The 9,335-nt window shown below is 39.9% G+C and overlaps 1 long non-coding RNA gene across 1 annotated transcript in view; it reads right to left on the reverse strand.

The window, feature by feature from the left end:
• Positions 1 to 1,205: 1,205 nt before the first annotated feature.
• The window catches only part of LOC125921202 (uncharacterized), a 12,810-nt gene continuing 4,680 nt past the window's right edge, over positions 1,206 to 9,335 (reverse strand). Inside the window, exon 3 of the long non-coding RNA XR_007457334.1 lies at positions 1,206 to 4,868. This is a non-coding gene — a long non-coding RNA (uncharacterized LOC125921202). The remainder of the gene's footprint in view (positions 4,869 to 9,335) is intronic.

Below are 9,335 nucleotides of genomic sequence, written 5' to 3' on the forward strand. Positions count from 1 at the left end.
GGAGAAAGCAGGAAAAGACCTCTCTGACCTCAGTCGTAGCAATTTCTTACTTGACACATCCCCAAAGGCAAGGGAATTAAAAGCAAAAATGAACTACTGGGACCTCATGAAGATAAAAACTTCTGCACAGCAAAGGAAACAACCAACAAAACTAAAAGGCAACCAACGGAATGGGAAAAGATATTTGCAAATGACATATCAGACAAAGGGCTAGTATCCAAAATCTATAAAGAGCTCACCAAACTCCACACCTGAAAAACAAATAATCCAGTGAAGAAATGGGCAGAAAACACGAATAGACACTTCTCTAAAGAAGACATCCAGATGGCCAACAGGCACATGAAAAGATGCTCAATGTCCCTCCTCATCAGGGAAATACAAATCAAAACCACACTCAGATATCACCTCACGCCGGTCAGAGTGGCCAAAATGAACAAGTCAGGAGACTACAGATGCTGGAGAGGATGTGGAGAAACAGGAACCCTCTTGCACTGTTGGTGGGAATGCAAATTGGTGCAGCCACTCTGGAAAACAGTGTGGAGGTTCCTCAAAAAATTAAAAATAGACCTACCCTATGACCCAGCAATAGCACTGCTAGGAATTTACCCAAGGGATACAGGAGTGCTGATGCATAGGGGCACTTGTACCCCAATGTTTATAGCAGCACTCTCAACAATAGCCAAATTATGGAAGGAGCCTAATTGTCCATCAACTGAGGAATGGATAAAGAAATTGTGGTTTATATACATAATGGAGTACTATGTGGCAATGAGAAAGAATGAAATATGGCCCTTTGTAGCAACGTGGATGGAATTGGAGAGTGTGATGCTAAGTGAAATAAGCCATACAGAGAAAGACAGATACCATATGTTTTCACTCTTAGGTTCTGAGAAACTTAACAGAAACCCATGGGGGAGGGGAAGGAAAAAAAAAAGAGGTTAGAGTGGGAGAGAGCCAAAGCATAAGAGACTCTTAAAAACTGAGAACAAACTGAGGGTTGATGGGGGGTGGGAGGGAGGGGGGGGTGGGTGATGGGTATTGAGGAGGGCACCTTTTGTGATGAGCACTGGGTGTTGTGTGGAAACCAATTTGACAATAAATTTCATATATTGAAAAAAAATTTTTAAAAATTTAAAAAAAGATGCTTAAAAAATAATAAAATAAAATAAAATAAAATAAAATAAAATAAAATAAAATAAAAAGGGTTTTAAAAGTTGGGGAGATTTAGAGCAGAAAGATAGCAAGGTCAACATCCTAAGGGTTTATTTGAGCACTTACAACATCCTTGAATGTTACACTCAGAACACAAAATCCTTATTTTGAAAGAAAAGGTGGGAGCTTAGAGTGCCTCAAATATTTGGCTAGGAGACCTCTACAAAATCTCTCCCTACCTAAAGGTACTCACTTTGATAGGTAAACTTCCATTCCATATTAGCACAATCAATGAAATCCTAGTGAGCTAATCATTCAGGTTAATGCCATTAGAAATACCAGCACTATCAGATTGGCAGAGGTGAATCTAAATTATTATGCTAGCATGTGGGGCAATCATGAGCATCTGCTTGTAATCTGTGGGTGGGATTTAGATTGGTATAAACTAGTGCAATCTTTTGAGGAACAATCAGGTAGTATGTATCACATTTTAAATGTTCCTACCCCTTGGCAGTGGGGGTGGGGTGGGGCACCACTCAGATGGTTAAGTGTTCAACTTGGGCTCAGGTCATGATCTCAGGTTTGTGAGTTCGAGCCCCACATCAGGCTCTGTGCTGACAGCTCAGAGCCTAGAGCTTGCTTGGTATTCTCTGTCTCCCTCTCTCTCTGCCCTTCTCCCACTCTCTCCTCAAAAGGAAAAAAAGCCCTTGCCCTTTGACTCAGCAGTTCTACTTTTAGAAGTCTATCCTAGGTAAATAGTGGGCAAGTGAGCAAAGATGTATACTCAAGGATGTTCACTCTGTCATTGCAAAGAACAGGAGATATATGTGTCCATCAGTAGGAAGTTAAATAAATTATGATTGATACATACAAAAAAGTATTCTTCAGTACATCCATAATATATTAAATGAAAAACAAAACTAGTATGTATTTTCCTATGTATATTTACATTACTTATTTACATTTGAAATAGAAATATTTTATAGGTCTTTTTACTTTTTAGATTGAAGGAATACATGCTAAAATGAATTGTGGGTAGGTAGGTATTTAGAAGAATATACACTTCATTATCCATGGCAGACTACATAATTTGCAAAGCCCAGAGCAAAATGAAAATGTGGAGCCTCTTGTTAAAAAAATAAAAAATTTCAAGATGGTGACAGCTGAGCATTCAACCAGGTATGGGGCCCTTCTAAGTGCAGGGCCCTGTGAGACTCTATAAGCGATGTGCCCTTGAAGCTGACCCTGGCTATATGCTATGCTTTCCACTTAGATATATGCTACACTGTTCTATCCATTACACCATATGATATACACTAAGACATACACTACAGTGTGGTAATATATGGATAGGTGGTTAGAGATATACACATTGTCTATCTCTGCCCCACCCCCCTCCTGTTGTTATTTTGGGTACTGTAATAAGAGCAGTACTTTGTGATAAGGGCAATCCAAGGTGTGTTTAAATTATTCCTAAAAAGAGCTAACACATTAAGGGTGCTGAGATTAACAATGTGCCGGTGTACCCCTTGGATCACTTCGCATGCCACAAGAGTGCCTTCCAGAGGACTAGCAGAAATTCAACAGAGATGTGCAGCCCTCCAAAGAGAATTCTGTGGCACATTTTAATTACTTTTAATGAGGTTCTATGATAATGACTATCAGGACAGATAAGTGATAGGTAATTTCTTTCCTTTTTTCATGTGTGAAGTAGAAGTATAAGAAAAAAATGGGAATAAAAATATAACAGAAATTTCTGATTTCTAGGAATTAAATAGCTCTACTGGGCCACCCATGTATGGATATTTTTCTACAGCTCTAAATGGTTCTGTGATCTCCTTGAATTAACCAAATAATATTACTAGTTATTAGTTGACTTCATATGTCCACAAGTTAAATGCTTCCTCTGATGCTTCTATTTATAAGTAGAACTAAAAACCAAGAGGTCTAATTTGGGATCAGCGTGGCAGCTTATGTTCTGCCATGTAGAATATCAAGGTTTGATTAGGCAGATCTTAGGGTTAAAGCCAAAATACAAGAGAACAAGACATTCTAATATCTAATGGGCTCTAAATAAGATGGTTTAATCTTACCAGACTCTGATTTTCATTAAAGACAAAAACTTTTAACAGGGCCTCTGATGATGCTGGGGTAAGTACATATACGTGAGAGGACAAAGGTTTCCAGGATTCAACCAAATAGGGAAAGGGTGAGAAAAACATTAAAAGATTTGTTGTTAAATATTTTTCTGCAGTCCATCATACGGTAATCAGAGGTCAAAGTCTAACACACCAGGAGCTACAGACCTTTGACTTCATAGGCATCTGGAGAATGTGTTGAAGCTATTTGAGTTCTCCAAGACTTCAGGGTGTTGTATAAGATAATGACAGAACTGTAAGTAGAAAGCTGATAAATCCTATGAGTTGTGAATTTCAAGACTAATTTCTGTACTTAAAAGTCTTCAATCTTATATTTTTTAATTCATCTTCCTGAATTATATGTGTATATATGGTACTATACGTCACATATAATCTATGCTCAGTAATGGATAAAAACCACTAATAAATACATGAGAGTCCTCCTTATGTGTAATTATCCAAGGTAGTCATCTGTTTTAGGGTATCAGTTCTGTCTTTATTGAAACTACTAAAAATCACTCATATTCTTGAGAATTTTCATCAGGTTGCCTAGCACTACTATTCTCAAAATTCAAAACAGGACCCATAATACAGGTATAAGCTATTACAGTTGATAGAAATCTATCATTTTCACAAATGCAAAAAATAGCTCTATTTAATGCACTTTTCCTTTGTTTTCTGTATACTTAACTGCTTCTACCTTAAATATTACAATGACTTTCTTTTAAGTGATATTATATACACATGTGTTTGACATAAAGAACTTTGTAATGATATCCTATGAAGACTGAATGGGCTATGATTCAAGAAATACTGAGTTCCCCATTGATGAATGTGTTGCATACGATGAAACTGTTGAAACGAGAATTCAAGCACAAAATAGGGGGTTGGACAAGATAATATTTGTGTTCTCTTCTAACTCTGAGACATCATGAACACAAAACAATTCTTACCAGTCTTGAACAAGACAGAGGATGAGCAAAGAATGGAAAGGAGGCAAATGAGAGAGACACCATAAAGATATTATATTTATTCAATACAAGTTGCCACTGTTTGAACATGGAACCCAGGAGAAAAGAATAAAATATCAAAAACACTTAATATTTTCAGGGGCGCCTGGTCACTCAGTTGGTTGAGTGTCCGACTCTTGATTTCGGCTCAGGTCATGATCCCAGGGTCATGGGATGGAGTCCCGCATTGGACTCTGTGCTGAACACAGAAACCGCTTGGGATTCTTTCTCTCTCCTTCTGCCCCTCTCCCCCATTCTCACATGCACATGCTCTCTCTCTTGCTAAAAAAATTTTTTTTAGTAATTTAAAAAAACACCAATATTTTCAGCTTCAGAAACTACTTGTACATTAGCACCATTAGGTTTTTCTTTTTTTGTTGTTTTGAAAGAATCCACTCTGAATAGGGTGCCTAAACATGGAGAACACTGAACTTCTTTGTTGGTACCAGAGATGGTTCCAGGAGATCAACCGGGATGTGGCAGGAGACCGCACTCCTGACTGTAACTGTGAGGGCATGGCCCTGAGGCAGAGGTTCGTAGACGTAAACCAGAATGTCTGGCAAATGGGCTGGAATTGAGCAGAGGAAGAACCGTTAGGAGACACATTCTGCCTCTTGGAATTCACTCAAGAACTGAGACAGGCCTGAGCCTTCAAGGAACTAGGGAAGGCACTGGCAGAGGATATAAGGTTTAAGCTAAAAACAAGGAACTCAGACTAGATGTCACAGGCTCAATGGAGTCAGTCTTTTTGAAGAATGCCATCAAGAAAATGGCATTTGAGAGGTGCCCAGGTGACTCAGTTGGTTAAGTAGCTGACTCTTGATTTTTGGCTCAGGTCATGATCTCACCATTCATGGGACTGAACCCCACGTGTTTGGGATTCTCCCTTTCCTTCTCTCTGCCCTTACCACCCCCTCTCATAAATAGGTATTTGTAAAAAAGAAAATGGCATTTGAGAAAACTCAAGAGAAAAACTAGAGGCACAAAGGGACCTGGGAAAATATTACATAAATCTATTTAAAAAGTGAAATGGAGGGGCTTCTGGGTGGCTCAGTCAGTTAAGTGTCTGTTCGGCTCTGATCATGGTCTCAAAGTTCATGAGTTCAAGCCGCACATTGGGCTCACTGCTGTCAGCGAGGAGACCACTTTAGATCCTCTGTCCCCCTCTCTCTGCCCCTCCCCTGCTCGCACTCTCTCTCTCCAACATTTTTTTTTTTAATAATAAAAAAATAAAATAAGATAAAAAGTGAAATGGGGATACTGACTCTCAATCTTGGCTCAGGTCATGATCTCACAGTTTATGAGATTGAGCCCCATATCAGGCTCCTAGCTATCAGCACTAATCTCACTTGGGATTCTCTGTCTCCCTCTCTCTCTGCCCCTCCCCTGCTCTCTCTCTCTCTTTCAAAATAAACAAACATATATATTTTTCAAAGTGAAATGGGAGGCACCTGGGTGGCTCAGTCAGTTGAGCATCTGACTTTGGCTTGGGATATGATCTCAGTTTGTGGGTTGAAGCTCTGCATGGGGCTTCTTGCTATCAGCATGGACCCCACTTTAGATCTTCTGTTCCCCCTTCTCTCTGTCCCTCCCCTGCTCATGCTGTCTCTCTCTCTCTCTCTCTCTAAAATAAAGAAAACATTTTTAAAAAGTAAAATGGAATTGGCTATTACTAGCCTGTAAATTTCTGTCCTTGAAACATTAATTATTTTGTACATTTTTTTAGTGAGAGCTATATAACCATTATTTCACATGTGCAATAGTTTGAAATATTGTATAACACATCACATCTATTACTGTGAAGGCTGTTTATCCTTATTTTAATTCTGTCCTTACCTTAGACTGAAACCACTTCATACATGAGATATAAGTCTGGATCTAGTAGTTCTCAAATTATGTTCCAGGAAAGAGTGCCATCAGCATTGAGTGTGCACTTGTTAAAAATTCAAATCTTCACATGCTGTCCTAGACCTACTGAGTTAGAAACTGGGGATGGAATCCACCAATCTGGGTTTTCAGTCGTCTTGCTGGTTCTAAAGCACTCTATAGTTTGAGAACCATGGCCTCAAGCATTTCAGAACTAGATGTCTTTAGAGTCTGTTTAGGAAAAAAATCCTGTTCTGTTTTCTGTCTATTCACAGTCCTATTCTCATTTCTGATTACCAATGTGTGGTAGTTTTTTTCCTATACCAAACAATTGTGTGACACCAGCTGAGTGAGAACAATTTAACTCAGTTCTTATACTACCTGGAAATAGTTTAGATCCCACAGGTTAAGAGCTCAGCCCCACAAGACTAAGCACTGCAGACACTAAGCAACTTAAGACACCAATCACAAGTTCAAGTTGTCACCTGTACATTTGACCGACCAGCTATATGTCAGAGATTCATATAACCCCCTCCTGGGATTTGGGGAATTTGCTAGAGCAGCTCATAGACCTGAGGAAAACAGTTTACCTACTAGACTACCAGTTTATTATAAGAGGATATAACTTGGGAACAGCCAGATGGAAGAGATGCATACATAGGGCAAAGTATGGGGAAAGGGGCACAGAGCTTCCATGATCTCTCTGGCTTGACACCCACTCAGCACCTCCACATGTCTACCAACCTGGAAGCTCTCCAAATCCATCCTTTTTGGGTTTTTAAGCAGGCTTCATTAAGAATGCATGTTTGATTAAATCATTGGCCACTGAGTCAACCAGTAGTTCCTCTCCCCTCACCAGAGGTCAGAGTGGGGTGGGACTGAAAGTTCCAACCCGCTAATCACACAGTTGGTTCCCCTGGCAACCAGCCCCCAGTATCCTTAGGGACTTTCCAAAAGTCATTGTATTAATATAAATTCAGATGTGGTTGAAAGGGGCTTGTTATGAATAACAAAAGACATCCATTTCATTCTGGAGCTATTTCAGAAGCTGAGAAAGAGAGATGCCCCTATAACTCTTATCACTTAAGAAATTACAAAGGTTTTAGGAGTTATTTGCCAGGAACCAGGGAGGAGGACCAAATATATATTTCTTAATATAAACCACAATATCACAGAGCTCCAGGAGAGAGCTGTATTATAGGCCAGGGAGGCAGCATGGTGGTTTTGTCTGTTCAGGCTGCTATAACAAAATACCATAGAGCAGTGCTTCTAAAAAACGGAAATTTCTTCTTTCTTTTTTTCCTTCTTTCCTCCCTTCCTCCCTCCCTTCCTCCCTTCTTTCCTTCTTTCCTTCCTATTTAAGTAATCTCTACACCCAAAGCAGGGCTGGAACTCACAACCCTGAGGATCAAGAGTCACATATTCTTCCAACTGAGCCAGCCAGGTGCCCCCAGAAATTTATTTCTCACAGTTCTGCAGGCTGGAAAGTCCAAGATCAAGGCAGTGGCCAATCTGGTGTCTGGTGAGAACACATTTCTTCGTAGACCCCACCTTCTCACTAATCTCACTTGGCAGAAGGGATGATGGATCTCTCAGGAGCCTCTTTTCTAAGAGTACTAATCCCATTGAGGGTTCCATTCTCATGACCTAATTACTTCCCAAAGGCCCCACCTCCAAACATCATCACACTGGGGATGAGGATTCAACACATAAATTTTAGGAGGACACAATCATGCAGTCCAGTAATGGTCAACCAGAAACAGTGGGGGTTTTACAGCTAGTCAGACCTGGAATCAAACTGCGGCTCCAGCACTCGTCAGCTGGGTAGGGTTTTGAGCGAGTTGCTCAATCTCTCTGAACTTCAGGTTCCTTATTTTAAAAATGGAAAGAATAATGCCTACCTTGAAAGGTTACTATGAACACTATGAAGTTTATGTGCCTACATGGTAATCAGGAATGCTGGCTCTGGCATCAGGCCCAGTTTAAATGCCAGCTTTTCTCCTTACAGTGTGATCTTGGACAAATTACTAATCCTCTCTGTGCTTCAATTTTCTTATCTGTAAAGTGAGTTATGCTATACTTGCCTTACAGGGTTGTTGTGAGGGTTTAATGAGTTAATATGTATCAATTGCTTAGAAGACTACCTGCCACATAATTGCTCAATAATTACCTGTTTGTAAGACTAGAAATACAAATAAAAACAATGATAATAATAAAATATTACATGTACATAAAACACCTAGGCCTAGAGTTTGCTAAGTATTCAATATAATTATTACTGTCATTACAACATTCTTTCTTATAAAGCATAGTTATAAGAGGTTCCAGTACATGGGCAGCCCTTGACACTTTCATACATTCTTTATATTCTAATGTCTTCCCTCCTCTCTGAATAAGCTCTGTGTATTGTATTAATATCGATCTCCTAGTTTTGATAGTGTATAATAGTTATACAAGATGCTACCAATAGACGGGGGGCTGAGTGAAGGGCATATAGGACCTCCTTGTACATTTTTTTTAACTCCTGTGAATCTGTAATTATTTAGAAATAAAAAAGTGAAAAAAAAAATAGGGGTAGGGAGTTTACCTGAAGTGAGAAGTGTTGGGGCAAGAGGTTGGGTACCTCATCCACCCCCAGTTCCTTATTTATCAGTCCCTAGAATCCTAACCTTCCTCTTTACCAATGTGGGCTACTGGAAGCCAGGGGAGTCTGGTGAGAGCTAGGCCAGGCTCCCATAATATCAGGTAAGGTATGAACTTGGAGAATGTCTGATGCATGGAATTCTAGTGTAAGGAACACTGTAATCCCTGTAACTTCATTACCTAACACAGTTCCTTGTGCACAAAGGCAAAGACAAAAAGATGTGCTCTTCTGGATCAAAATTGTAAATCCAAATATTTTCCTCATAGAAATATTGCCACATAATGTGATTAGGTTCTGTGATGTTCACATAAGTACTTTATAGATTAAGTAAATAGGCCTTTGTGGGGGCGCCTGGGTGGCCCAGTCGGTTGGGTGTCAGACTCTTGATTTCAGCTCAGGTCATGATCTCACAGTCATGAGATCGAGCCCCACACTGGGCACTGGGCTCTGCTGACAGTGCAGAGCCTGCTTGGGATTCTCTCTTCCTCTTCCTCCTCCTCCTCCTCCTCCTCCTCCTCCTCCTCC

The sequence above is a fragment of the Panthera uncia genome, chromosome C2, assembly GCF_023721935.1.
Source record: "Panthera uncia isolate 11264 chromosome C2, Puncia_PCG_1.0, whole genome shotgun sequence".
NCBI classification, from domain to species: Eukaryota; Metazoa; Chordata; class Mammalia; order Carnivora; family Felidae; genus Panthera; species Panthera uncia.